General features: G+C 37.6%; 1 protein-coding gene across 11 annotated transcripts in view; it reads right to left on the reverse strand.

The window, feature by feature from the left end:
- LDB2 (LIM domain binding 2) overlaps window positions 1–27,821 on the reverse strand; it is a 212,120-nt gene that overhangs the window by 112,540 nt on the left and 71,759 nt on the right. The window lies entirely within an intron of this gene.

Below are 27,821 nucleotides of genomic sequence, written 5' to 3' on the forward strand. Positions count from 1 at the left end.
GGCAGCACCTTCTGCTAACCAGAAGTGTATGCCAGGAAGAATTTGAACTGAAAGCTTTCAGTTCAGAAGTCAGAATGGACGGCAAGGAAGGGTTAGAGCCTTTACTTGAACCTTCATTTTCAGGGCTCATGTGCTGTGGATGCTGTGTCTTGCTTTGCTGTCCATGAGGCTGCTCCTTCCCCAAATCCAGCAGCCAAATGTGAGCTCTCCTACTGCCAAGTCAGTGAGCAGCTGAGATGAGAGCTCTGGTTAAAGCTGAGGTAACCCTTGTGAGATCAGCACCACAGCAGGCAACACCTTGTAGGACCCAGGGCTCCATAAATTACATGAAAACTGTTAGTAGTAGTAACTGTTGACTACAGAAACCAATTTAGAAATATGTATGAGTTTAAAGCACTTGAAAAAAGGGCAGTTAAAAAAAAAAAAATCACAAAAGCAGATACCGGATGCATTGTATCACATAAATCATAGTAGCTTTCCTTCACAATGATTTTCAAGATGATATCTGAAAGGATCAAAACCTATAAGCATTTTGAAGGGTGTTAGATGCTGAAAGCCATCAGAATCCCTTGTTCTATCACTCTGAATACATTACTGCATCTCCCTTTTTAATGCTGAAAATTGATAGATTTTCAGATAAGAATTAGGAGAAGCTGAATTGGATTCCTTGTCTGGATTTTTGTAATGTATGCATTTTTATAATGTTTTGTGTAAAGCATTCAGGGAAAAAATCACATATATTTATGGCCAAATTACTGACAGCTTAGCCTTGCAAATGCTGCAATTTAACTGTTTAACAGTAAATTAAATTTACAGATTGTAATGTAAATAAATCCTTTTTGATTCAAATAATAGTAAACAATAACTGTATAATAGAAATTCTGTTTAACAATGACAGAATATTTTCACAACAGATGAAATTTACTTACTTTAGCTTGCATTTGTTGCTAAAGAGTCTCATGATAACAGATTGTTTCCAACTATAAATGTGTGTTAAAACATTTAAGTTTAATAGTGGAATCTTGTCATATTCATGTACAGTAATAGAATGTCATTAAATTCTATTCCAAATTGAAAACTCAAACATAAAAATTAACTTTATATAATAAGGAAGACAGGTTGAAATTACTGCTATATGGTCAGAAAGTAAAACAATGGTTAAAATTTTAATTCTGCTTAACATATTTAAAAAAAAAATCTTGATTTTTTTTCTGGGCATTTCTAAAAGAACCAGAAAGAATTTAGGTTTCAGTTCTGCCAGGATGATCTCTGCTAGGAAATGTTACTACTCTATCCAGCTGTTCTGACTTCAGTCCTCTAGGGTGTGCAGAGGCGCACAAGTTTGTAAGATAAGGGCCCTCACGTTAAAAATTCATAGGAAAGGTCATGTTTCTACCATTTCTGAAGTGCTGAGCAGATCAATGGAATGCACAAAACAAGATAGTAAGACGCAGAAATTGTTTCCTGCAGACTGGCACTCCTGGAAGCAGCACTTGGGAAATGCAGAGGGTTAAGTATTGCCACCAGTACCCAATTTTGGGGGCATTCTTTGCTTCTAGCCTGTGACAAAGGGAGGTCTGGAGACAGACTCACTATTCCACTTGCAGGAGCAAGCACATGGATGCCTTCAAAGGTCCCTAATGAAGTCAACATGCTGAGCTCAGCTGAGATAACCCACTTCTTAAAAAATAGGACACAGTTACGTGGGAGCCTTCTGGCGAGCAAGCGAGGGTAAATCTCTGGTAATTAATTCCCTCTGGTGCTGGCCAAAAGCCTTTATGCCACAGAGAGGCCATGCCAGAGCAAGGGGTTCCTCACCAGGCATGGTGGGCAGAGTTTAAAAGCCTTCACTGACCAGCACAAAAGGAAACACTGAGCTGTGCATCGCTCCCTGTTTCAGCTCCTATGGCATGAATGGGGCCATACTAACCCCTACCTAGTCTTGGGCTGCAGCCAGTCCCTCTGGAAGCTTTTCCCCTTGGATTAAGTCCTCAATGTATACCTTTTGTATCCAGCACAACCTGACTCTGAATTCTAATGGCCAGCAGTAAGAAAGTCACAGCAACACAGGGTTTATCTCACACAATCACAATTACCCTTTTGATACTTCTCTTTCATTTGTACCAGAGTCTCTTAGCTGGCTTTCTATTTCATCTGCTTCCCAGAGACCAAATTTACCTCCCTTAGCAATGTTTTGCCCCATAAATGAACACTTCATGATAGATGCACTACTATACCTTACACGTGACATCTCCTGTAGAGCAAAAAAGGCTCTTAAAGGGACTTTGTGACTTTACCCTACTGCAGCTGAAGAAGCCCAGATATAATTAAGGATGGCAGTTGGCTGGCAGTCCCTCAACAGCAGCCGCACCACGTCAGTCCTTTTAAAATCAGCAAAATAAAAAGAAGGTCATTCAGAACTGTGTTTTGGGGCCAGGCACTTGCAAGAGAACTGAGAACGATCTAAACTAACAGCCTGGTACCATTCAAAAAAGTACACTACAAAATAAAGCACACTTATTGATGAATTGCAAGTAGAGGTGATAATAGTTGTATTTCTGAAAGCTCTGAATATTATTTTCTGAGATTTTCCTCTTCCTATATAGCTAATGGTTTATAAAGGCATTTTAACTATATCTATTACATACTCTCATGAATTCTTTTGAGGATTACATGAACTACCTTAACTCGTGTTGAATAATATTGCATTCAACACACATCCCCACTAAAGCTGATACAGGATTAAGTACTAGCTAACATAAGGACCAGCATCAGAGTCTGACCCTTACTACTGGAAAACTCAGCACCTTAACCTCACAAAGAACCCAGAGTGCTTTACAGATTGAATATGCAGCAACTGATCACTCAGCTGAGGTGTCCTCAGGAATCTCTCATCAGTTGTACACCAGGTATGCTAAGACTACAGCTAAGATGGCACATGTTCAAACATAAGCTGAAGTATGCAGAAGTCTTCTAAAATGAGGGACAGTCTAGCTATTAAGAGCAAAATCAGCTCCCATCTTTTTTCTGTTTTAAGTCGCTGACAGCTGGTTCAGTCTTCCCACAAGTAGCTCTAGTTTATTTAGGAATGCTTCATTTTTCCTGTGCCACCACTTTCCATTTGCTATTTCCAGCTTAAAAAAAAAAAAAAAAAAAAAAAAAGTAGCTCATTAAAAATGTAAATTATATAAATCGTGTATCAGAAAAAATTTAAACACGTAAGTTAAAAGCATTGTTTTATCTGTTTCACGAATTACAAGATTTGAGACCTATATCTGCACATGCTGCCCCAGAGCACTGCCAGAGCTCTGCCCACTATATCACAATACCTGCAAGAATGCTGCCAAGTTACTCCTTGCGGGTTTTTTCTGCAATGGAAATATTTCTTGCAGATTCTCTTCCGTTTAGTCAGTTTTAAGTCAATTGAATTTCCAAGCGGTCATGTTCTAGTGGATGAAAAAGCTGTTTTCCAAGTGCTGCAGGGAAACATGATTTTATTTCTATATTTGTTTCCCTTGGAATTTAAAAATAAATGTAACCAACATCTCTATCACAGGTTCTGAAAGAAGCTAAATTCTAGACCAAGTAAAAAAATAATTTTAAAAACATCCATTTCTTCCAACAGTGGAAACAACAATTTTGACAAAATAAGAAAGGGAACAGTAGCACTAAAGTGATGTGTTGTCCTGCCACTCCTCCTTGTGCTTGCCTGGCTTTTTCTGTGCATTTAAAAATAATGCAGATACTTTCACACAGAGCATCTCTGTGATGCTTTTCATTTATCTGTTCCTTTGCACTTCCAGCTAGCATCTAATGCAGGAGGTCCCAGCTCTTTTGTGAAGGCATCTGGTTCAGCTTCACAAGAGAGCAAGCTGTGAGCTGCAGAGTTTGTGCAGGAATCACACTGCTGGACTTTAACAGCAATTTTCACTTAGCTCCCAGCATCCAGAAGCCACTCTGCATTCTGCATTGAGCAAAAGGTATACAATGCACAAAATAAATAAAATTAAAAGAGGGGAAATGCTACTTCTGCCTGGACTGAGAAATCTGTTGGCAGGGCTGTGCCTTCCACTCCTGTACAGAGACAAGGCAGTACAGTTTTCATTAAGCTTTCTAACTGTGTCACAGCAAAACTGGAGCCCTGCCACCGACTTATATTCACCCTCCAGTACAGGTAGAAGCTTGCTCCACCTCTTGTTTGACTTCATGGATTTTATCCAGAACAGTGGCATTTTTGCAGTGAGAACTGTGCCTGCTAATGTCATGGTTCTCTAAGTTCAAAACCTGTTTTTATGACAAAGGCAAGAGTGTCTAATTATGGCACATTCCTAAATACAATGAATCAACCACAATTAAGGAGCAGGATTTGATAAAGTTCTGCTACAAATGCTGTTTTAAAACTCCATGTTTTCATGTGGAGTGGACACATAAAAATCGGGTTCTGTGGCGGAAAAATTAACAAATCTTTGAAAAAAAACAAAGCTGCATAATCTGTGGTATTTCAGTTGGTCTTTATCCGCAAAATCCCAGATCTTTGTTTAAGCTACAAACAGACTATAAAAATCAGCTTGCTGGCCTCTCTCCTTATTATCCACATCCCTGCACAAATCAAATGAAGCTTTTGCTGTAAAGCTGATAAAAAACACCACACACATGAGCAAGCTGATGTATTTAAAAAGTGGTTATCATTTCTAATCCTTTCCTCTCTCTCCAGGGAATATCGTATTTCCAAGGAACACACAAAACTCCACCACTGAGCACACATCAGCACTTACACTTGTTTTGATTAGGGATTTTCTAAAATAACAATGAATGAAGTAGTCTGGCATTATCGTTGATTTTTAGCACCTAGGGAAGCAGTACGACAGTCATCCAATTGTTTAAAATCAGTAAGTAGCCAGGACCAGTTCTGACAAATATTTATACTCACATAATCTATTTCAAAACCTCACAAAATGAGCTACAGTACCTGGTTTGATATCAGGCTAATGCTTTTGCCATTTCTTTGGAGATAACCTTCTTTGTAAACCCCACAAGTAACCAGATCAAGAGAAGTGGTCACAGATGCTAAAATTCTGCCTGAGCTCTCTTAGCAGGCACTGGGATTTGTTTGAGATTCAGGGTATTGACTGAGATGCTCTTCAGTTCCACTTCCTTGCCAAACTGAGCAAGTTTTATTTTCTAATGTAGACATATGGAAATTATATATCTAGATCCACTCTAGACAATCAAGTTTAGACTCATGAAAGGTCTAATGCTCATTTCACACAGATATAAGTCTAGCCTTGCAAATACCTGCAAGCCAAGGAGTGACAACACTGGGAAACCAAGGTGGTGCAAGATTCAGGTCCCACCTCCTAGAATTCAGATTTTCAAACTGATTTGTTACAGACTTGAGCCAAAACTAGGAAGTCTGACTTACAACATGTGCAGAGAAGTTTAAATATCTCTATGTTATATAATGTAGAACTTTGTCCACACAAGAAAGACTGTTTTATAAATAAAACTGCAGCCATGAATTATGATTTTTAAACTCTTGAAAATACACACACACACACACACACACACAAAGAATATAGAATAGAAACAAGCACTTAATTTAACTGACAAATTTCTGATGGCTTCAGAATGGAGAAAAGTGCTTCTTCAGTGCAGGCTTGAGCCCAGTGAGTCTTACATTCACGACAGGTTTCTGTGTCAAACATTAACATTTCATGTTGTGTGTTTTTTAAACTTGTATAACACACCACATGCATTATGCTACTTAGATTCTATCAATTTAGCCATGTCCTAAGAGCCTCACCTTGTACATGAAGGCAGTAGGCCATTTACATTTACAAGCATCATAGGGAGCAGGGTGAGGTAACAGTCTGCTCCCTGCCAGACAGTGGGTGACCTTGAAAACAGAAAAGGACAAGGAAATGGAGATGAATCTACTAATGTAACAAGTCTTTGCTCTTCTTAAATTAAGTGTTGGTAAATAGCAGAAACAGCAGAAGTAGCCACAGAAATTTGGAAATTATGAAATATCAAAATAAAATTTACTCACTGGATTTAAGCCAGTAACATCTGTACGATTTTCTCCTGTAAATAAGGTCCTTCTGTTTCAATTTTCTCTGATACTTCCTTCTTTTTTTTTCTTTTTACATTAAAATATATAAAGCAAAACCTGAAGCCTAATTTGCTTCAGAAGCAGCACAGACAAGTAGCTTTTTATAAAACTAAATTTAATTGAACGTGGATATGTAATTTAAAGAAATGGAAACAAAACTGACATCGGAGAAGGAGTAAGCATGTATTCCAGCAAATTCTCCTCTCTTTAGCTAAAAGAAGTTGTCAGAGTTTTGGTTTTTTTTTGTTTTTTTCAATGCAGCAATTTCTGTTAAGCGAATAATCAGATAAAACAAATAAAAACAGAAGTAACACCTGTGTAGCCTGACATGAGCACAGACTAAAATCGCATTCAACTTTTAACAGCCACCCTCAGGTGCCTGAGGAATCATAGCAAGGTAATTCAAACACTGTTAGGCCAGTTTTCAATGGACTTCTGTCAGTTGAACAGCTGATAAAAGCCATCTGGACAATCAAATAATGCATAGTTCAAGATACAGAAAGTGGTGAATATCTGTAAGCCCAATCAGTCTGAATGACAGATCTGCCTCCTCACTGCCTTGTTTTTTGTTACTGTTTTTGACAGCTATATATATTCCATTTTCAACAGAGTTCAGAAGTCCAGGCCCTATCTATATGGCATTTTTAATTCACATCTACACAAATGTCATGGTATTTCTCTAGGGGGAAAAAAAGTGTAGAAGCTGATTTTTGTGTCAGCTAATAAAATTATTGTATAGTTCATTCAATTATATATTCTTAGCCCTTGTATTTAAAGGGATAGCTAACAGTTACAAGACAAATGACAGACAAAGATAAGATGATGCAGTCCACACAAGCTGTCACTACTACCTGAAAAGATCTGACTGTAAAAGTGGTAGAGAAGAGTCTTGGTCTTTCCCAAGGACCTGAGAGGTTACCCCTCCTACCCAAATGAGACAGCTATGAATCACTAACAGTTTAGTCACACAAATCCAATGTACAGCTGCCATGTGATTTGAACAAGTATTGCCATTTTCTATCAGATATTTAATAACAGAGAGACACCAGAATTTATCTTCTGCCTCTAAGACACTTTCTCACCTATGAGAAACTTGGAATTACAGACTGACAGTATCCTAGATGCTAAAAACTTAACAGATGAAAATGCTGGCTATTTGCAGGACCAGCTTTTTCCATGGCACAGATTTGCACTTTAAATGTGCTTTGATATACAGGTCTGCATTTTCAACTGCACTAGTACTATCAGTCACTTAATCTTACAGTGGCTTGCCACACACGGGAGGCATTTGTGCCCTCTACAATCCCATGACAATCCCTCCCTCAACCATGCAAGTAACTTCCACTGATCTTTTGGAAAATTAGATGTGCTGGAATTTTTAGAATTAGGACAATTTTAATAGCCTTAGACACATGTTTTAGGACCTATTCTAGGACCCTGTTGTAGACACTTGTCTGTGTTCATCATCTTCACAGTGAAAAGCACTTGGTGATAAGGAATGGAGATACAAGAACACATACAAGTAGAACTGGTGTTGCAAAGACACTTTATTGCAAACATCATGTCCAAAACTCACACCACCTAATTCCATCTACGACTTCTGGATTCTACTTGCAAGAAGGTCACCTAGAAAGTCCTGGCAGTTGATTTGTGCAGAAGGTAACTCTCTGATGAGCCTGGAGGCTCCCAGAACCTGTGCCTGTGGAAAGAGAGTTTGAGCTGTCTGATACCCATCTCCCATGTGTGGAAGTGTTTAGGATAGGCAATCAAGAAAAGCATCTGGACTTGTACAACAGAAAAAATCTTACCTGAATTAACTGTCACAATCTGGATAGACAAGATTTTTATCCTGTTTGCTGCATTGCATAGACCTTCACTGGTTGAGGTGTAACTTCAGTCACAAATTACAGCAGAAGGCAGCAGCTTTATTTAGCACATACAATATATGTGCTAATACATTGTTTGCACAGTTTTATCTACAGATTTTGATTCTCACTTAAAGAAGAAAAAAGTTTGCAAAAGAACAAATTTTCAGGACTGTTACTGGACAGGAATCAGTGTGTACAGAATTTTTTAACCTCTAGAACAATAAAAATGTCAGTGACAAAGTAAATGAGAGCATAGTAATTTTCCTCACAAAAACTAGAGATTATACCAAAAAAAAAAAAAAGCAAACCCAACCAACAAAACAAAGCAGAACAAAACAAAACAAAACCAAAAAACAAACAAACAAACAAAAGCTGAAAAAGGCTATGCTTTAATGTCTGTCTCTTCTCCACTGATAATATGATGCAGCCAGAGATACCACAGATTAGAAGTAACCTACAAGGTTTTATTACCTTTGATTTTTAGCTCTGTGCCACATAAAATTAATTTGCATTTTGCACTAGAATATCCATGGCAATGGATTAATGATGGCAATGTGGAAGAGAGGATTCTTTTTCTCCTGTGGAAGATCTGAAAATTCTTCTCAGACCTCAAACAGTCATAACAGCAAGAGAAAAATATTTGCTTTACAATTTGTGGTGCTATACAACTCACAAGAGGCCCAGTTTAGATCATGCATGCTTTCAAACTTCTGGTTACATAGCTAGACCTCATTGAGCCTGATTTGATCTCTTAGAATGATAAGCAATGTAGCATGTTATTTGGCAATTTTCCAGATCCTGAGAAAACAGCAGTTCCCATGCAATTTCAGCGCCTTCTATCTAAAATCAGGCACAATGTGGCAAAGGTGACAATACCAGAAAAATAGCAATAAGTAATGATAAAAAAAGAGGTTAACTAGAGGAATAGTTTTCTAACTACACAACATCTTGTCCAAAGCTCCAGGAAGGGTGATCTAAAGAAAAAAACTGGATCTTTTTTAATTTCAGGAATTACAGCTCAGAGGATTTGTGTTTTCTTCCTATCACCTATACATAACCAGAGCAAGACAATTCACATTGCACTCATTATCTCCAAAATTTTTAGAATACTACTTATCCAGGTCATTTGTTGTCTTTCAAAAGAGATAAGACCTCAGAACACTGAAAAATTAAAGGAAAAACAAAATCCATCTTTATGTCTACTTTAAACAAACCCCACAGCATAATCACTATGTTATTCAGGTGATAGGTTTCCCTATGCATGGCCTTCATTTGCTCTAAGCCAAATATTGACCCTCAATTACATCTTAGCAATAAACACATTAAAAAGAGCATTTGTGGTCTGTCCTTCTCCTACCTCCCTCTTCTGAGTTTACCCCCACACTGGCAGATACTATAAACTTTTACAACCCCTCATTTTTCCCTGTACCAGGTACCCCTCAAGGTCTCAGATCCCATTTCTCTGGCCATCCTCAGCAGTGACCTTGTATCTCCAGTTAGAAGAAGAATTTGGTTCCCTGGTAGAGCCCCTGCTGTCTCTTTTCATGCACTGGAGAGGAGGGGATGAAGTAAGTGGCAGGTAATGGGAGCTTGGAGGAGTTCCAATGTCCAAATTCTACAGAAACAAGAATAATAAAACTGTTCCCAACTGTGTTAATATTGTAGACCATGACACTTTCTGAGATTCTGAAGTGTGGTATTCTTTTAACTCCAGAAGACACTTGTCTAGCCACACAGATGTAGTACTAATGAACACTAGTGTCTCAATAAACTTAAAAGAAATAGCACAGTCTGATCAAACTTCAAGGCCTTCAGTAAAATTCTGCATAGCAGTGTATTGCTGTTTGAACAGGAAAAGGTTAGACTGAATCTTACAGTTTCTTAATTTAACAAAAATTTTTAAAAAAGAATCCTAAAATTAAAAAAAAAAAAATCCATATACCTTCTAACAGATGGCTCAGTTAGGTGGGATGAATCAGTAAAATACTAGTTTCAAAGCATTTCAAGGAGCACAGAATCATATAATAGCTAGAGTTAGAAGGGATCCTTACAACTGCAAGCCTAAAAGTGCATGGTGAGGGGAAAGTAGGCTCGGCATCTGGAATGCAAAAATTCCCAAACAGGAAGAACAGATGGTTCTTTCTACTAAGAGGCAGGGAACAGCTCCTAGAGCCAATTCAGCTTCCAACCACCAGGGAATTCCAGTCACCCTGGAGGCTGCAGAGACACTCCAGTGTGTCACACAGCAGTGCTGTGCACTGACAGCTCAGGAGCTGGTGAGGGTAACCAGACCTTCACAGAGGGGATCCAACAAGCCACAGCCCCTCCTGCCCTCTCCCACTTTAATCTTCTCAGATTATGCAGAAGGTCAGGATGTGAAAGTCTATGAGAGAACTGGGCACTCAACTGCTGTACAGAGAGAACTGCCAAAAAAAAGAACTGACTACTTAGGGTGTCATGTTAAGTAAAAGCAAAGGAGGACTTTGAAATATTACTGCCCATCCTCCCATACCTTTTTATTTTTATTAGACAGAACACTGGACTATCCTACTCTGCAGCATGTCTAGAGCACTGGGTGGAAGACTCTGATAAGATATACCTTTAGCTAAGCATCTTAAGACCTTTCCATCATCCTGAACTAATTTTCATTGCACTTTTGGCAATGGATAAAATTGAGTAAATTTCAAATAAAAGGATGTTCTCATGTGGTCCATAGGAAAACAAATAAGAAGTTGAGTCACTTGTGACATGTCTTTAGGAATTCAAGGCATCAGATTTAATCATCTATATTAAATATATTATCTCTGAAATAACTTCTTGCAGTTTTGAAGTACCTGAGAAAATACTGTGGACTGGAAATTGAGAAGGATCATCTTTAGTGCCACTGCAATTGTAAATAGCAATGATGGCAGACAGATGAAAGATCATCTTCATGCCTGCTGTTTTGAAAGATAAACACATTCCAGAAATCATAAAAGCATCTTTAGTAACAGCAAAGGAATCTATACAAAAGCTCTGTTAGAATAAACAGGATATTAACTGAGATTCATTATTGCTGCCTTTGTAGATGTCTATATTTAAGCTAGTTCAGTAGCAGGAAAAGCCTGATTGGTGCTATTCTCAGTGAGCCCTAGGCATCTGAGATGTGAAACAGGAAGTCAGATTTCTTTTGGAAGAAGAAAAAGAAGAAAATGTAACTTCTAAGAAAGGTTTCCACTGATCTAAGCCTATTAATGGTTCTCAGCAATCCCACTAAAGAAGTCTGAACTACATTTGAAACAGGAAAAAAAGAAAATTCCATTTGAAGATTTGTAGACATTTTCACATCATCCAAGGAAACCTTTACATATTTTGTTAAAAGATTTTTGTGTTATCTGTCATCCCTATAATATGATCCATGTCTATCATTAGTCTGAAAAATAAGCAATGAGTTAAAAATTTGGTACATGTTTCTCCATTTTTAAAATTTTACCAACCAGACATAGAGAAAAAATGGACTGGCAAAAAAAAAAAAAAAAAAAAAAAAAAAAAAATCACATACTCTAGTTGGTATTGTGATGGAATTCTTGCCATTTTTGTAGTGCTGATAGCACTGGGCAGAACTCATCCAGGCACAGGCAACTATGATTTACAATGTTGGTGAGGATGGAAGGCATTTGACAATGTACAACACAAAAACTTTGTCTCTAAACTGGAGAGACGTGGGTTAGCTGGATAAAGCACTCAGAGGACAAGGAGTTGTCAGGATGGTTGCACTCAAAGAGTTGTGGACAGGTGGCATTCCTCAGGAGTCTGTCCTGGGAGCAGGGCTGTTGAACACCTTTATCACTGACGTGGGCAGTGGGATCAAGAGCACCTGCAGCTGTGCTGAGCACACCAATCTGTGTGCTGCATGCAGCAAGGCTGCAGGGAAAGGATCCATCCACAGGCACCTGGGCAAACTCCAAAAGATGATCTGGGGCTGGAGCACTTCTCCTGTAAAGGCAGGCTGAGAGAGATGTGTTGCTCCAGCCTGAGGAACAGAAGGCTCCAGGGAGACCTGGTAGCACTTTCCAGTACTTAGAGAGGGGTACAAGAGAGGACATTTTAAAAGGTGATGTAGTGATAGAACAAGGGGTAATGGCTCTAAACTAAGAGGGTGGGGTTAGATGAGCTATTAGGAAGAAATTCTTTACAATGAAGGTGGTAAGATGCCAGAAATGTTGCCCCCCAAAAAAGCCTGTGGATGCCCCATCCTGGAAGTGTTCAGAGATAGGCTGGGTGGAGCTTTGAGCAGCCTGGTCCAGTGAAAGGCTCATGGCAGGGGGTTGGAACAGATGATCTTTAAGGTCTCTTTCAATAAAAACCATGCTGTGACAATATAACTAAATATGGTGTAATTAGAAGTATAGCAGTAGAAATAAATAATGGAATAATAGTGGCAAATGAAGAGCAAATCTAAGAAGAAGCTGCTTACTTCAGTCCAGAAAATCTCAAATTAAGTCAAAATTTCAGACCAATATTTTGAGGAAGAGTGCTGGAGTTCTGCCATGAATTAGTGAGAATATTATTTTTCTTTAAAATATACAGAGCTATCTGGACACTTGCTTAACGATGTAATTATCAAATGAAAGAAAACTGTTGTATTGCTGTGAACCTGCATAAAGACTTATAATTACTGATGTTTTGGGCTACCTTTGTTTTAGAAAACCATGCATTTTAATATTTTTGCATAAAATATGTCCAGCTACATTGTCTGGAATAAGAGGTTTACTCATAAGTAGTCAATCAAATGTTATCTTTCCTAAACTGCTTTTCAAATAGGAAGGCTGTATATGCATGACATTTTACCAAGTTTGTTCTGCCAGAAAACTGGGTACACTAATAATTATTTTGTGAAAAAGCAAAAGTAAAACTTTCATAACTGATGGTGAGACTCTAAACAAATAAGCCAATGTTTCTAATAATGATTTTTCTTTTCTTCAAATGGTTGTATATAATGGCAAGTATGGATACAATAATGAGTGGTTTACATGAACACTTGTAAAAATGACTGTAAGAATTAGTGGCCTCTGGTAATTTTGCTCTGTGTCCTTTTGACTCGTCATTGCATAGGTGAGGCACAAGAGTATATATCAAAAGCCTGTTTTTTTCTAAACACTGTTTAATTTAATATAATTAGTATATTAGGATGCTATTTTCTTGTTGTTGTTTTCTTGTTTTCTTCCTTAATAACTGAACTAGATAGACATATCAAACATCATTTCATAAATTACCATTGACAAAAATAATATAACTATGATGGTATAAAGAAGAAAAGTGAGACATAAGCAGTTTAAAAGCTTACAAAAAAATAAATAAGTTTTTCAGAAAGAATGAAAATAATATAGTAATGTGCATTTGAAACACTGTATTGTGCTAATGTAGCACAACTGTCTGATGTAGGCTCCCAGTTCTTTTCCTCTCATATTGAAACTGTTCCAAAATTTCATGGTAAAGGACTCATGGTTCTCCCTTTCAATCCTGCCAACTTTTGCTTTCAAAATTCAGAGCACACAGAAGAAGTATAGTTGAGATGCTATCAACAGGTCTAGAGAAATGTGTCATGGTCTGGTGAGTAAATGTATCAGCTTCATAAAGACAAATTATATATATGCTGTGCATTTCCAGTAAACCTTACTTTAAAACAGAAGTGACAGAAGGGGAATACTCAATTGGCAAGATGTGCAAACTAGAAAATTCTCACATGCCAATATTATCTCATTAAAGCAATCCCTCTAAACAATATCTCTTGTTTGCTGTCTCTGCTATTAACTAGCACTTTCAGTAGATACTAAAGATGTCTTTAAACAATCATTCCTCTCAAACAGACTTGAATTTCTATCTCATAATACACTATACAAACAAGCAAAAATAAAATAATGACATTCTTCTCCCTTCTAGCAGGACATCTGAAAGTTGGGTAATGAGGAATGCTTGTCCTTGCTAACTCTCTTGCAGGCCACTTCATTCCTTTCTTGCAGCAAGATGCACTTGTGGTGGCCCAGTCCAAGGGAAGCTCTGCTCTCTAGACTGCCATAGCTCTCACTGACTGCTTCTGCTGAGAGGCTACACTGCCATTTTTGTCCTGACAATGTTCCCCATGGACATCACCCTCATCTCTGTTATTTCTGTGTGCTGCTGATGACAGTGCACTGAACAGAATGACCAGGTACACACACCTGTGTTCAGGACAGCAGTAACTTGCCAAAGGGAAGCAGGCATTGATCCTAATTCCAGCAGCTGCAACAAAAGCCACACCAAAAGCTAATGTTCCACTGCAGTGTGCTCAGGTGCCAGGGGTTATTCAAATTGAAGCTGACAGAACAATCTTAATCTTGCTTCCCTGTGCATCTGTATCGCAACAATAAAGAGTGTAATTACATGATCACATATATTTGCACGAATGAATTTGATAGTATACAAATTTACTACAATGTAGATATATGTGTGCACCTTCCTATAATCAAGAGACACATCAAGGTATATTAATAATAATTTGAAATCATGCAGTTCACAATATATCTAGTGACATATTGGTTACATTCTGTTGTAAGTTATTGCTAGGAACAGCCAAAGTTATATTTATTATATCTGAGCTCTCTACTGTAGAATCACATCATCAGATCCTAAACAGGTCCTTTGTCTTTGTTAATATTAAAGAGAATTGATGGGGGGAAAGAAGCTTCAGAAGAAAGCATTTTGGGATTTAAGACTGGCATTCAAAGTATACCAAGAACATGCATGATGACCTTATTCCCTGAGGGATGTGGTTTCTACACAGCACTCTAGGATTGTCAGATGGGGCTGATTCCTTGACCCAGCATGGGGGAACTGGGTCCAAGCAGAAAAAACAAGCTACTGCCAATCCTGGCCACTGGCTCAGTCAAGGGAGGTCAGCAGCACTGGAGGGGCTGAGACACAGCTGTACAGCAAGGCTGCAGATCTCACAAAGACTAAAATAAGTGAAAAGGGTGGGAGATTGTGTGCTGAATAGTCTGTCTTTTCCACATCTCTAGAACAATATAAATCAAGCAGGTGTTTGAAGAAGAGGAATTGTCATCAGACCAGAGAAGAGCATTGTCATAGAACATGACTGGTGCTGAATATGTAGAATAGACTCCTCCAGGACTTGTATGCTTTTCATGCAAGTAAGGAAGAAGAGCAGAGGGTTATTAGGTCAATGGTATAAATGATATAAAAAATAAAATTAAATGAACTTTTCATCTCAGGATGGCACACATGGCTCCAGGCAGGGTGCCTAATGAAGGCGTTATCACAAAGGAATTCCTGCTCCTTGCCTAATTTCACCCTCACTTTTTGATTCAGTTAGCTTCACTTTTCTGAAGTCAGTGGCTGAATCACCTCACTTTGGTCCATGATGAGGAGAGGTCTCCAAGCTCACAGACTCTATACCCTTACTGAGGAAGGAGTCAGATGGACTCCAGGAAGGCACCCAATGCATGCCATCCTTTAACAGGCAGGTGGTTCACTAAGCTGGGCTGGACCTAGGCTGAAATAAATCTGCAAAACATGAGTTGTGTGGAAGTCATGCCCTCAATACTGCAATTCCTACTGACCTGCACTGCCTGCTGATATCAGTGTAGCAACAGATTATAAATTAAATCAGCAAGCTGGCCCTGGGAGTCCTAACAGTACAAACTCTACCTTTCTGAAGGTGGCTGGAATGTATTGTCCAGATGTTTTCTGTCTGTTTAGCCAAGAATCTGCTCCCTACCATAATACAACTCCCAGGTTGTACACAAATTCACACTACAGGCTTTGCACATTTCACAAAGCTCAGTTTAATCCTTCTCAGTATAAGATACCCTCTGTTTCATTTGCATTTTTAAACTATTAACTTAATTCCATTAGTTGTGCATGCATAATGGATAAAAGAAGAATACTGAACAGAAACAGTCTGGAAAGGAAGGACATTCCTTTGTTTTCCAACTTGATATATCTTTTCTTGGTGCAAGTCCATGTTGTGGCTCAAAATCTCTTTGCCTGGATATTTTCCTTTTTTTTTCCTTTTTTTTTTTTTTTTTTTTGTTTTTTTTTTTGTTGTTTTTAAGACCATGACCTGGAGCATCCCTTTGGATTACAGAATTTTATGCACAGCCAGCCATGCATGTGCAACTGTCCCTAAGAGCCAAGCTGCAGCAAAGCTGGTGTGCCTACAATCTTGAAACAAAAATAGCTGTCAAATCAAAGCTAATTTGTCACAAAATAAAGCAAAAATCCACAGTTAGAAAATACCAAACTAGTTTGAGTTCAAAATTGCTTAAAAATAGGGACTTGATTTTAAAAAAGAAAAGTGCATTTTTAATCCCTATAATATAATTCGATAATGGAGGAATTGATTTTCCTTAAGGCTAAAGGTGGAGTTAGAGTGGGGGGAAAAACAAATATCAATTCTTGGGAGGGAAAAAGGTTTCAAAGTCTGTCAGCAACTAAAAGAGGGGAGGGAAACATAAACAGTTATACAGCAGACTGCTGCTATCACATGTGACACGAAAAATATGTAAGTTTAACATTCCCTGGACCAGGGTTTAATTTTACCTTATTTTAGTGAATTAAATAATGGATTTACAAAGTAATTGGTATCTGAATGAAAGAAACAAGATTGATATCAGGATGAAGAGTAATGCTGTATTCATTCAAGTTCAGACATTAAAGACAAAAAATAAAATTGAATTGCATAGTGTTCTAATATTTCTGGACTAGATAAAATTGTATATAGAAACCTTTATCATAGCCAAATGGAGTTGGGAGTAATGGATTTTTAATAGTTACTACAAAATGGTCAGCATCCACTTTCAGGTACCCAGTGAATGCATCAATGGAGCTGACTCAGGAGCTGGCATTGGACAGAGAGCTGTGCACTGGTGCTTCTCTGCACATATTCCTGCACTGTATCCAAAATGGTAAACTAAGATTAGCCCAAGTCACAGATTAAAAGCAGATGTTTGAAGCTGAATGGTGTGGAAAAGGTAACACTGATAATGAAGGAACAGCACTTTCACCTGGAGTCAAGGCACGAGCCTCCTTGGCTGAAGGAACACTTACATAAACAAGATCCTTCAAAGAGTGTATCTGCACACCCTTTTTTCCTGCACAGGCAGAGCTGGACACCAGTGTCCTTCAGGGGCCAGAATATCCCCAGCAGTTCAGCAGAAAAGTAGTTCAAAACTAAGGAATATCATAAATATTAATATTAGTCATTCTGTTCCAAATCCTCTGCATTTACCTATGAACTGTCCTCTCTGATGTAAACTTTTAATAGTATCTATGTATTGAGTTCATTTGTGTTCAAAAAACCTAAGCAAATACTTCACAGAGACCACTTCTCTGTGAAAATAAGGAGAGAAGAAACAAGAAATGCAAAGTACTGCTTACACTGCTATATGCACCAGAATGAACATAAAATATTGTGGTATAAAACCTATATGAATCAGAATAGTGGAACAGCAAAATGTCAGCAACATTTTAAAGGTAATGTAATTTGGAGTGCAGAATTCAATAAGATAAAGAATGATAGTCACTGTATAATATCTGAGTCTTCCCATACATAGCAGACTTTAAAAAAATCCTAACTACATCAATTCAAAGAAACTTTCAATATGGAATTGGGAATAGTATCTCAGTGTTCAGGATCAGCTTTTGAGTCTATTTCTACTAATCATGGAGCTGCAGCTGACCCAGTTTAAATGTATTTCCATAAAGATTCCATAATTTTTGATGATGTTGCATGTTGTGTACTTCTAAGCCATTTAAAATATTGCACTATAGTAAATACCTAGTGCCTAAAAATAAGGTACATCATGTGGAACAGCTCTGCTGCATCACAAAAATACAATGTAAAAGCCTTAATAAAGTTTTATTGTACATTAAACACAAGCATGCACATTTTGTGTAATAGAAGACATTCTATATTAGAATGCATGTTTTGTATTTGACTGTGTTCTATTTGTGTGTGCATAGAGGTCTGCAAGATTAAATTTGTAGGTAGAGGAGCAAATATTGTATTATCTGAACTTAAAAAAGATCATCTGCACCTACAAGCCTTGTCCTGACAGTGTGCTAAAGTCATGAAGTATGCAACACCACTAACTGCACTGGGAGGAGTAAATGCACAACAGACAATTTACAAATTATTATAGAGTCATCATAATATGAATAAACGTCCCAGAACAATTAGGAATTTTGTTCTGGATCACCTATACCTGAGGATTCAAAAAAGGAAGAAAAAAATCTGGCCCATAGTTTATTTATTCAGTGCTCTATAAAAGGAAATTTGTTTCTAATACCTTCAGGAAATCCATGCACTCTGAAATGTTATAGTTTATACCAACCATAGATAAACTACTATACTTAATTAAAAACCTCAGTTTGTTTTAGAAATGAGACAAAAATATGAAAATATCCTCTACCACAAAACTTCCATATTTTTTATGGTGTTGCTTAGGTAATTTAGAAATTGGGGCATTTCACTTTTGAAGAAGAAACAACATGAGTGTAACAAAAGAAAACAAAAAAAATGAAAAATACAGAAAAAAAATTCTTGACTACTAATGGAAACATGAATATTCTAATCCAGTCTTGTTTTTTACAGGAGCTCTGTAATAACTATGTTAGGACATTTTTCTGCAAAAACAAAACATATATTAATTGATCATCTTAAAAATTACTTGATCACATTAAAAGCTGAAGCAATAACCACTGAATAGTTTCAATTTCATGGAAAAAAAACCCTAAAATACCTCTAGTATAGAAAAATTTTTATTTCTCAATAAAAAAAAATTAATTTAATGTACTGACAGCACTTGAAGCTAGACACAGTTATTCAGCAAAACAGAAAAATACTGACCAATTCCCCACAATTGCCATTACACTACACACACAAAACAATAAAGAAATTATTTAACTGGAATCTAAAAACAGTCAAAATTTGGTAAATATTTTGATGTAAAAAGCTATTAATTTCCACTCTTTGTATGGATTTCCATCATTTTATTAACATAACTTCCTGCAGAAAAGAATGCTACATAATTTGGATCAACTGGGTGAACAAAAGCCAACTACAACAAAGGGATTATTTGTATTGGGCAGGGGAAAAGCCCATAAGTCACTGTGATTCTTTTATGCTAATTTTGCCTTTATTTCTTCTTTCTGAACAGACCCAAGACACCTCTAATGTATCCTGTCCTATAATATTAAGATTTCTCCCAAAGAGGACTTATCACTTAATTTGTTTATACAGCAGCAGAACCAATCTGATTGACTGGGGTTTCAGAAATTGCAATTAGAGACTCCATATAATTGCACAATATTCACATTAGGAGTTAGTAGCCCTTATTACATTAGTAGCCCTTTGCCATGTACCACTTCACAGACACAGGGTCTCCATATTGATTTGTACAACATGCTTAGTTACAAGCAGAAGAAATCTGGGATCCCCCTTTGTAAGATATCTGAAATATTTCATTATTTGTTAGGATAGTTGAGAAAGAAGCTGATGAAACAGTTTTCATTATAAACTTTTCCACCTAACTGGTGCTGTGTGTGTACACACAGGCAATAAACACACATGTTGCATGTGGCTGGCACTTTGCAGGGAAGCCTTATTTTGTATTTTGAAGGTATTGATAACTCAGAGGGGCAGGAACACTTAGCTAAGTTACCAAGACTGGATCTGGCAGAGGTGAAAGTCTAATTCAAATCTGCTATATGCAAATCAGGAACTAGCAGGTATTATTCCTTCAACACCTGTCAGTAATATGGAGAAAAAGTAAAATGCTCTTTCTGAAGGAAATTGGTGGAAGATGCATGTGCACAGTCTTGCTTAGCCAGCAGTATCAGAAGAACATCATTTCTACAACTCAAAATCAGAAGTAGCAAGGTCTTTTCAATCACAAGAAGTTTAGCATCCTGTTCCAGAACTGGTTATGATGGCTGAGACTGAACTGAATAGGGGACTGAAAGTTGGCACCAGCTCTGGGAGCCCAAATTCAGGGAGGCAGAGGTGAAGGTCAGACAGCCCCCTGATTACAGCTCCACAGCCTCCCTGGGAATCTCTCCAAGCACCTCATTTTTATCACTGGTAAGAGCGAACCCCTCTTTTTTTATTATTTTTAAATGCAATTTAATTTAATGCATCTCTTCTGCTCCTCATGGCTATGGAAACAGACCACATGCCTTTCCTTGATATGTCCTGTTATTATGTCCCATTTTCCTCTTTCCTTTTTGTTGTGCCTTCTCTTCTGCAGACTGATCAACTCAAATTCTTTGATTTTTCTCAGTAAGTCTTATTTCAAGACTTTTGCTTTTCCCTGGACACTCTCCAATCAGACCACATGTTTCTGTACAAATGCCATCCAAAAAATGCATTCAGTACAGACAAAGAAAAGGCAATCCCAGTCAGTAGGAGAGATACAGCTGGTGCTTCAGAGTATTGGATTCACCATAGTTCAACTGACAGGGAGAAAATACAGAAAAGAACCATGCATGAAAATTAAGAATGTGTTAAAGAGACTTCCTAAGATATCTAAGAGATGCAGCTATAATGTGAAAATGATAACAACTTTGGTAAAAATAAGTTAGTAGAAAAAAGACATTAATTAGAAGGGAAAAAATCCTGATAATTATGATGAAAATAAAAGCAAAGATAAAAAAGGGAGAAATGTTCTGTAAAAACATATTATGACATACAAAATATTAGCATGAGATGCTGAAGTTGGCAGTGAAAAATTAGTATCTGTAAAAACTAGAGAAATAAGACCTACAAATTTATCAAAACTCAATTTAATTTGGGAACAGAAAAACTTTCAACATCAATATATAAGAAGCCTTTTTGTTCTACTTTTAGAAAGAATGTTGATTTGAGTGAAAAGTGCTTTCTAGCCCATCAGCAGCTAAGATGGATCTTAAATAGTATCTTTAAGTAAATGTTTTGAAATTAGCAGTTCCAAGGGTCTTTTTCACATTTCTATCTTGTGTTATAAAATATTAACTAAAAACATAAAAGAACTACTGAGGGAATTTTAAAACCCCACTACTGCTGTGCTGATATTTAAGGGACACTATACACTCAGGGAACAGCATAACCTGACACACTTGCTTAATACCAATCCAGACAAAATAGTGAAAAAAATACAGGATTTAACTGACAAAGACTGAAGTGAAAGGGATGCAATTAATGCCAGTCAACATATGCAAAATAGTTCTTGTCAAACAAATCTCATTTTATTCTTTGATGAGCTTACAAAAGTTTGGGTGATAAAGAAAAGTGCATGGCTGTAACACTTAGACACCTGTAAAGCATTCAACTTACTAGTGCATTACTTATATTCTTACTAAAGTTTATTAATTTACCATTTTCATAGAGCATATGTAAAATTGGTTGAGAACTCTTTAAAACATCAATTTTAATGCAATGAAATGCAAAAGCAATTGTTAATTAGAAATCAATAGCTACAGGATGGAGGGGCTAGTAGTCATCCAGGCAATTGTGGACCTCTTAAATCTGATTTTAATGAAATGTTTATCTATGTTCTGAAATTAAACTCAAAAGTATTGCCCAGAAACTTAGAAAAACCACAAATATAGAATAGTGGTACATAAAGATGAATACCAAGGTGTCACCCAGAATAATCTGTTTTACAAAGCTAGGACAATTTACTGTGTTGTACCTGGATGCTCAAATGATGTTTAATGGCTGTGATTTCTTGAGGGGGAAAAAATATAAAGGGAAAAAGAAAGAAGATGTTTCTGGAAATAAAACAATCTGTTTCTCTAGACAAATTTAATTTTCTCTCTAAGAGTTATAGGAGAGAATCCAGATGACAGTTTTAGAGAAACGTGGGGTGATAATGTAGCATGCTGGTCCCTCAAACCATCTTTTTGAAAATAGTTATGCAAGTGGGTAATGTGTGATGAACTTTTCCTGTTTATTCCCAAATTATGCTTGTGAGAAGTACCCACTAGATGTAGCTTCTCACCATTAACCCCTGCAAAGGTTTTTCAGTGAAGTTACCTGCATTGCACAGGTTTTAAAAACAAGGATAAAATCACAACCAGTTGCAGCTTCCTTGCTGAGTAGTAATTGAATAATTAGTAATAAAATATAAAATACACTTATTTAATATATTCTAAAGGCACACAAAAAAAAACTTAGATAAGCACTTCAAAGTGTATGATTTTGCCATTTGGCCCTCCCTTCCTTCCTTCCTTCCTTTCCTTCCTTACCTTCTTCCTTCCTTTCCTTCCTTCCTTCCTTCCTTCCTTCCTTCCTTCCTTCCTTCCTTCCTTCCTTCCTTCTTCCTTCCTTCCTTCCTTCCTTACTTCCTTCCTTCCTTCCTTCCTTCCTTCCTTCCTTCCTTCCTTCCTTCCTTCCTTCCTTCCTTCCTTCCTTCCTTCCTTCCTTCCTTCCTTCCTTCCTTCCTTCCTTCCTTCCTTCCTTCCTTCCTTCCTTCTTCCTTCCTTCCTTCCTTCCTTCCTTCCTTCCTTCCTTCCTTCCTTCCTTCCTTCCTTCCTTCCTTCCTTCCTTCCTTCCTTCCTTCCTTCCTTCCTTCCTTCCTTCCTTCCTTCCTTCCTTCTCCTTCCTTCCTTCCTTCCTTCCTTCCTTCCTTCCTTCCTTCCTTCCTTCCTTCCTTCCTTCCTTCCTTCCTTCTTCCTTCCTTCCTTCCTTCCTTCCTTCCTTCCTTCCTTCCTTCCTTCCTTCCTTCCTTCCTTCCTTCCTTCCTTCCTTCCTTCCTTCCTTCCTTCCTTTCCTTCCTTCCTTTCCTTCCTTCCTTTCCTTCCTTCCCTCTTTTTATCTATCTATCTATCTATCTATCTATCTATCTATCTATCTATCTATCTATCTATCTATCTCTCTATCTCTCTATCTCTCTATCTCTCTATCTCTCCCTCTCTCTAGAAATGAAGAAAATTCAAATAGGGTTCATGAGCCAAGTAAAGAAAACGAAATAAAAGGGCATGAAATGCAAAGCATGGTATAGTTACCTTGTACATTCCAAACACAAACTGCAGTAGAAATTATAACAGAAAATACATATTCAATTATCAGCTACAGATTCAGAGCAACAATAAAACTGAAATCACTATATTTTCCTAAGGATAGGGAGAGCAAAGAGCACAAATTGTTCCTTTTGAAATTTCTACTGTGTAACATTATGCAATGCCATATAAAATTGTATGATGAAAGCCTATAAAAAGTGCCTGAGATTCTCAATATATTCTACATCTATAAGCTTAAATAAATCCATTTTGAGGACTCCATCATATCTACCACACATGAAATTTTTTTATAGCTACAAATGTAATAGCTTATGCTTTTGCTTCCTCACAGTATTATAGCTTCTCCATGGACAGAAATCATTTAGTGAACAGAACAGAAATACAGACAAGCTCTAATTTTCTGTACAGTGGCAACTGCATTCATTATGTGTCAAAGTAGCACATTCCCTGAAAGAGTTAACTTTCTAGCTCCTATTCTCTGCAGTGCTGCATAAACACTGCACATTATTCTTACTGAGCATGCTTCATCTTTGCTGTCTGCTCAGTCCTGGGCTGTCAATCAGCTGTCAGTCCCCACCACATCAGCACAGTGTGCATCACCAGCCTGTCAGCACAGCAGCTGATGAGACTCTGCTAAGAGCTGTCAATCAAACTTGTTTCTCTTATCTGTTCAGGAAATATTTTGTCTCTGAGAAACAAAGAACCTGGGCAACAATGGATCAGAGTCTAGTATTTACTCTTTTACAGGGATAGAAGCCTTTTTGAATGCTTTACTCACAACAAGGAAACAAAAATTCTGCTCCATTAGGCGTATTTTCTTTTTTCGATTTTGTTTAAATCCTATTTATTTCGTGAACAAACAAATCAGGGAGTCATATATTAAAGCAAATTTCTTTTTGCTTTCACTGTAGAATGAACTTCATGTGTTTACTTCTTAGTTTCTGTTGACTATAATTCAATGCAGTGTAAGACAGGTACCATCTCTGCTTCTGGGAACCTTTCCTTGTCTTTAAGCTTTGGAATGTGTGAGGTTTCTCTCCATCACAGGGTAGCCAAAAAGCCAGACTAGAGAAATGCATAATTTACACCTTTTTTAACCTAAAATATATCTTTATTTTCTGCAGCATTTTCATTAAAATTTCAACAAAGAATTCAGTAATATTAGTAGGGTTCATAGATAACAGCAGACCAAAAGAATAGCTGGGGGAGGTGTAAGCAAGTCAGAGAAAAACATATTTTCAGTGGCTGTTTGAAAGAAGGTGGTATCTTCTTTCTGGAATGCTGTGCCAGGGAGAAAGGATTTCAGAAGGTAAAGTTCTTGCATCTACAGAAATCAAATACTGAAGAAAGACAAAAAGAGCTGCAAAGATGGGCACAGCAGCTATTTCTGGTCTGACACAGAATCTCTGCTCAAAAAAGTTAAGCTGGGCTTTCAAGTCACATCTATCCAAGGCAGGATATGGTTCTGCTCAGATAACTAGGTCTAGGTGTAACAAACCTTGCAATCAAATTAATTAACACCAGTGGATCACTGAACTAACAAACCTCTGCTCTTCCCAGGGCATAAGTTAGTTTTACATCTTTACATGCTGTACCCTGCAGAAATAGGGACATTTAAAGCCAGCTCGTGTACAGTAAAATGTGCTGATGTACAAAGTGTTGCCTGACATGAAGCAAAGTAAACATAACCCAGTGACTTGAAATCCCCACTTTGAACCATATCTATTTTTCCTTAAAAATGAAAGAATCTCAGAGCTGACAGTTGAGGAGAAACATTGAGAATAGCAAAGAGAAGAAAACTGCTTTTCTCAGTATAGAGAGGAGAGCTGTAAAACATGGTAATATGAATGAAAGACCTAGAAGTATTTTACGTTCTTCAAAAAGCTTCAGTTTTGGGCCATGAAAGTAAATAAGCAACTTTGTTTTCAAAACAAAGTTTTGAGACAAAAAAAAAAGGTGAGCTCACAACCCTTATAATCTGTTGAACAAAGTTGTATATTAAAAGTTAAAACAAAAGGGGAGGCAAATAAAAGTAATTTTAAAATACAGCATCTTCTACCACTTGCACAAACACTGATTTATAGATCTGCTCTGAACATCTGCATTGGCTGTAGAATTGGACTGTTCAGGTAAGAGCAGAGGACAGAGAGAGCCAGGCTATGATACAAAAGAAAAAAGTTTAAAGCAACCACAAGAAAAAGACCCCAAAGGAATTTGGGAATTGCACTCAAGATTAGCTCCCAGCAGCCTCCCACAACATTCTTGAGGGGCTTTGAAGAAGGAACCTGGGGCAAACCAGCATGCTTCTTCATGGCTCTGATGGCTTAACACAGGCTCTGGACAGCCCCTGAGAAGGAGAGAAATGGACTGGGAATTGCCATAACCCAGAGAAAAATGAGGCCATGGACAGCAAAAAAGTTTTTGTCCTTTGCGCACACACACACACACACACACACACACACACACACACACACACACGGGTTTTTTTAATTTGTTTACTCCCAACAAACATTTTTTAGTTCTCAGAAGAGGGAAACCATTGCCCTAAGGAAAAAAAAATATGATGGTGGCCACAACCAGTGTCAGAGATGTAAGCAAAGCTCTCACAGGCTGAAGCAAGACAAAGCAGGCAATTTTGACCTGAACCCTAGAGCAAAGGCAAGAGGTCAGCATCCTTCATCACTTTCTACTTTATAAACAACTTCTCAAAGGATGCTTTTTTCTCTTTCCCTGGGCCTTATCTTGGTTCCCTCCATTACTGTGCTTGCAAGAGTAAGAACAATTTGTCTTTTTCCTCTCTGCCAGTTCCAATGTGTTTAGTGCCCTCTCCATCTCAAAGAGCATACATACTAGGCAAGGAGGCAGTTGTCTTGCTGGAGACAGCACAGATGAAGAAAAGGGCATCTTTTTTAACCACTTTCAATTCTCCATGCTTGGTGCTGCAGCCACATGCCATACTCACCTAACAGGAGCCACAGCCCTGGTCAGCAATTTCACCAGCTTGGGATAGAGGTACTGGGTGTCATTATGGCTTTTGGGAGATGCCAAGAGCATCCATAAGAGAATAGCAGAGTATGAGCATGGCTTGAGCAAGCAAAACAGAGACTGTAAGGGCAGAAAAATTCTCTATTCTCAACTCCTGGCCATGGTTTTGGACACCAAGCTAGGTGTCCAGCTAGGGAGAGCTACTCTAAACATGCAACCTCCACTCTGCAGCCCCCACAAGCAAAGCTGAATGTGTCTCCAAGCAGGGACTTGGACAGCACAGAGCCCTCAAGACTGCTCTCAAAGCCTTCTCAGAAGGCAATGGAAGTCTCAAACCAGAACAGTTGCCAGCAAGCTCTTCAGAGTTTCACTGAGCTGGAATACTGCTCATGTCAAAAAGCATCACTAATATTGTAGGTCAGAAATATTAACTAACAAAATAAGGAAATATGAATTAACAGCAAAGAGTCTTAAATGTGGAGCTTTAATTCCAGATACTGAGAAAAAAACCAAAAGCAACAACAGTTTGTGCAGAGTTCAGAAATTAAAACCAGAGGAAATATTCTGTCTACGAGTCACTTTTAAAAGCATGACTACAGTAATTTGATCTTTCAATCATTCTTATCAGCAACAATGTTAAGAATCAAAGCATTACCCCATGCCAAACTGTCCCACTTACAGACAATACAACCATTATCATGCATTTGTGACAACAGGAGTGTTTTACACGTTGACAAATACTTTGATATGCAGCACTGTTTTCCAGAATCACAAGTCCCTCTGATCTAACTGGACATTAATTGCCTTTTTGCTGATTTATCTGTGCCTTCTGGACTGATAACACAACTAGCAAATCTGATATCTGACAAGTTGACTCAACCTAATCAGGACAGATCAGCTGCTACCAATGTTGCTATAGGCTGTAATTTGAGGACTTTTAGAGAGTTATCACTTGCTTTGAAAGGCAAGAAACTGTAATTCTGTCAACACTAATCCCAGAAACATGCATTCAAAGTGGTTGTTATTTTTTCTCCAGAAGAAGGTAACACTTGTCAAATAAATACCTGAGATAATTGATAATAGGAATTAGAAGTGTGTGAGTGATATGCTGACAATCAGTCACTCTCATGAAAAAGAGGAACCTCACAAGATTCAGAACATTAAGTAGAGAGCACAATCTGTCACCATGAAGCAGGGGTCACTCTGAATGGAGTCAAACAATTGGCAATGCAGTTTTTCAATGTTTACTTCTCTCTCTGTTGCTTGCTGCTAAAGCTGAGTGAATTATTCACTTTGAACAATTTGTTTGATGAATTTTATCCCTTTTTGCTGCTCAGGGTGTGCAGGCAATGGATTCCAATGCCGTCAGATTTATTCACTGCTTCACTTTTATTCAAGCTTTCATTTAGTGCTTGACTGAGAGTATTCTAGACTTCCACTGCTGCTCAGACAGCTTCCAAGGCTGGTCCTTAATGTGTGCAAGCAGCATAGATTCATACAGTTGATGGAATAATACTTATCTACATCAGCAAGGATATATATTTTAATTTATTGTTTTTCCGATCCCTCTTTAATTTTGGAAGCCCTTCCAGCAAAAAACACTGATATTTGCTACAAAGTTCCCTTTCTGTGAACAATTTTGCTCACAAGACTCAATGCTTGAATTTTTGCAGAAAAAAAAATTACCAAAGAGTGCAAGCATAGCCACAGAAAACATTTATTTAAAAAAAAACCCCAAAAATTATATTTTATTATTTGCTTCATTCCACAAGGTAATGATTTATTTTCATGTAGTAAAACCCAAAGGAATTCTGTAA

The sequence above is a fragment of the Erithacus rubecula genome (genome assembly GCF_903797595.1).
Source record: "Erithacus rubecula genome assembly, chromosome: 5".
Lineage (NCBI taxonomy): Eukaryota > Metazoa > Chordata > Aves > Passeriformes > Muscicapidae > Erithacus > Erithacus rubecula.